A 3505-nucleotide genomic window follows, 5' to 3' on the forward strand; every position below is an offset into this window, starting at 1 on the left:
CCGTAAATTATGTAATGAACTGCGAGAACCAGATTTTATACCTGATGAAAGGTATGTTCAAGTTGGTTTAAATGCATAGAAATAGATAGTAATTCCTTTAATATATGTTTGTATATTCTGGTGTATACAATTACGTCACACAGCTTTTAAAACTTTACGGTATGTGTTTAATCTTGTAGTCCCTGCGAACCATTGTAAATGTGATTTTAATTGTCATATGTACAAATGCTTCCTTTTTAATTTTTTTTTTTTGAATTTTGGTGTTCTATGACGTGTTGTTTAATTACATCAAATAACTTGAAAACTGTGTGGTTAATCTTGTAGCCCATGCGAAGGATTCAGAATTTTTACAGACATTTCAGATGTTGATGGTATAAACTTTATTAACCGTCTCAAACGTGCCAAGGTAAGTTTGCAATCATGTGTTACTACTAAAGCATGTTCATTACACAATACCAATTGACAAGTCGATTCGAAGACAGAATAAAGGAAACTGTTATAAAGTAGACCTAACACTTTAGCACTTTAGCTATCAGGTCACTGTCTAAGGAGGACATGTTCTACACGGGAACGACAGGCTTTCACCTTTTTAGAAAAACAAAAAAAACAAAACAAAAACCGATACGCAATAACGTATAACAGTTTGGCATAACAGAAAACAAAGAACAAAAATATTATTCGAAGGTCATTTCATTCAGTACACACCCAGTGGTTACATCAGAAGCTTAAGTTGAATATTTAAAAAATACTACAGCATTGTATGTTTATTGAACAGTTCTTAAGTTATTTTTTATTACTCTATTCGACACTGGGGATTCATTACACTATTATAATTTACTAATTATGTCCTGGTTAATTTAAATATAGTTAGATAGTTTTGGGATGGAATTCATATTACTATTATCCAGAAATTTATATTTTCACTCGACTTAGCTCATTATTTTGTGGAGCTGCTTCTCTGCCGAAGTGCTAATCGTTAACTCACATCAACTACTAGCATGTTATGTTCGACACACTTTATTTTGTAAGCTGAAATCATAAAGGACAAATACATTACCGTATGTTATGTTGTTGCACAATCACTGGCTTAATGAAGAACCGCATGTCTATAGCCTAAGGTTACTAAATTCTGGTGCCCGCATTGAGCACATGTGTGGTGTTTGGAGGGCGAATTGCAAGATCACTTTCGAGAGGTTTTGAGCAACGCCCGATGCCATCTTGCGTTGTCGTCGGGGAATAGCCCTCAAATTCATCCCTTCAGACCATCATCGGCCAAATCATGAGGAACCCCTGCGAACAGGAAGTTATGTAGTCTGTAGACGCATTACCTATTATTTCCTGGGTTCAAAGCAAATGCAGAGTTTCGGGGACCTTGCGCTAATGCGGAATTGATAGGTGTCTTATTTTTTTTCTTCTGCTGCTTCATCACAGGCCTGATGAGCCGGTGTCGTTTGTGCTTGTATTTTTGTATCACCACATATGTAATAGCAGTGTCGATGATTAATGTTGAATAAATAATTAATAAGAGTTTGCAGGCCCATAGCGTAACCGATTTAATTTGTGGGAGGTTCGTTTCAGTGGAAGTTAACCCTTTCCATAGAAACCATTATACAATAACATAATATTGTTGGCTGGGAAAGCTTAATAAATGCCGACTTGAAATACTTCTGGCTTGTATGATATCCGATACTATGGAGAACAATGTAAATATATCTACGAATATCAATTCTTAGTTTTTGAATGCGGACCTTATCTTTTGGACGGTTCGTCGCAACCGCCTTAACCCACCCACGCTACGGGTCTGATTTGTTACGTGTACCTCATTTGATTAATAATGTACACATTTTCTATAATTTTCAGACGGCTTCATGGATTTCGTGTTGTTCCTGGTTGTTTCTATTTATCATCCAAGTAATCAAGACAGTAATAAAATCACGATCTGGAAACAGACCAACAAATAGACAGCAACGTGTGCCAGAGGGGCAGAAGTTCGAAATAATTAGTTAAAATTGAGGCGTACTGTACGTTAAAAAGCTAATGCCACATTTTTTTTGGTCAAATAATTTGAACATTTAGGCAGTTGGATATGTAGCTTGTGGTAGAAAAGCCAATTCGTTTGGATTTAATGATGATTAGTGATGGCTAGTGGTGGCGCCAGTTGGGGACCCGTCAGACAGGACAGGCCCCCGTCAGACAGGACAGGCCCCTTTCGTCCGAAGCACAACTAGGTCGTCGAATAAAAACCAATAATAATAATAATAATAATAATAATAATAATAATAATAATAATAATAATAATAATAATAATAATAATAATAATAATAATAATAATAATAATAATAATATTATTATTATTAAAGGATGATGATGATGATGATAATTTTCCTATCAAAATAACGTTTATTTTGATGCCAATTCCTACTAATGTAGTCTAAAAGCATATTTTGGACAATACTAAGCCATAAAAAACTCACCCCGTGAACCCACACGGGAGTTTTTATTTCGGGCCGTCGACCGAGGCTTCGTTCTTCCCCTGCCTTGGACCCCTCCGTCTAACATTTCGGACCCTTGTCGGCAGAAATATGGCGCCATCGCTGGTGTGAGATAAAGCTGTACAGTTTTGTTGAGTTTAAATTGGTAATATCAATTGCAACAAGGTTATTGTGAATTTTGTAGAACATTGCAAATCGCTGATTTTAGTATGAAAATTAGGCCAAACTTATAAGATGTCACTGCAAGTGGGCTAGGGGTAGCATAGCCAATAATTGAGGGGGGGGGGAGGTTTGTTGGAAATTTTAAAATACAGATTGCAAACCGTTGATGATAATTCGAAAACTAATAAGGAATACCTCTATTTCGATGTTCCTTCCAATTATGGTGAATGCAAATGCGATGTATCAAAGATCGCTCTCTAAGCAAATTGTGATAGCCTGCCCACAATGGTTACTTTTTTGTTAGTATAGTACGGTACAGTATCTCATCTTACCTTTTTAGTTCCTATGCATGTAATGCAATAGGAACTATTGTAATCACTCTCACTGTTTTTCCTTTGTTTTTTATTGTGTGTAGTATGTGTGTGCGTATGTGTGTAGACATTTATGCAAATGCGCATGCTTCAAAGAAAAGTTTTCCGACATTTTGTTTTACCTCGCTATGCGAAGATCGATGTGATGTTTCTGCGGAGTTCAGTCAGGGCTCACGCTAACCGATCTGCAAGTCGGCATGGATGAAACTATTTTGATTTTACGGCAAAAAAAATCAACTGCTGTGGCATAGGTATTTTGAAGAAGGCCTAAAATAAAACAAAAATGTTTTAATATTTGCTGAAATACATCGTTTTTTTCCATTTAGATCTAACTAACTCCATGCGACGTTTTTTTCTGTTGTATGAGTAGTCATATGAAGGTATATCCCGACAGTTGGCTATGCAGCAATGTACCCTTTGAATGCAAATTGAAGACAAGTGAAGATACAAAGGCAGCCGCTGTCGGGTACCAGGGACGTA

The 3505-nt window shown here is 36.4% G+C and overlaps 1 long non-coding RNA gene across 1 annotated transcript; it reads left to right on the forward strand.

Annotated features, from left to right (window-relative positions):
• Positions 1 to 3095, forward strand: LOC117106215. The gene is made up of 3 exons (XR_004445017.1): positions 1 to 51; positions 325 to 406; positions 1861 to 3095. It is a non-coding gene; the product is annotated as an uncharacterized LOC117106215 (long non-coding RNA).
• Positions 3096 to 3505: the final 410 nt, after the last annotated feature.

This window comes from Anneissia japonica, unplaced genomic scaffold (assembly GCF_011630105.1).
Source record: "Anneissia japonica isolate Jap-2015-1 unplaced genomic scaffold, ASM1163010v1 scaffold42009_len4890_cov86, whole genome shotgun sequence".
NCBI classification, from domain to species: Eukaryota; Metazoa; Echinodermata; class Crinoidea; order Comatulida; family Comatulidae; genus Anneissia; species Anneissia japonica.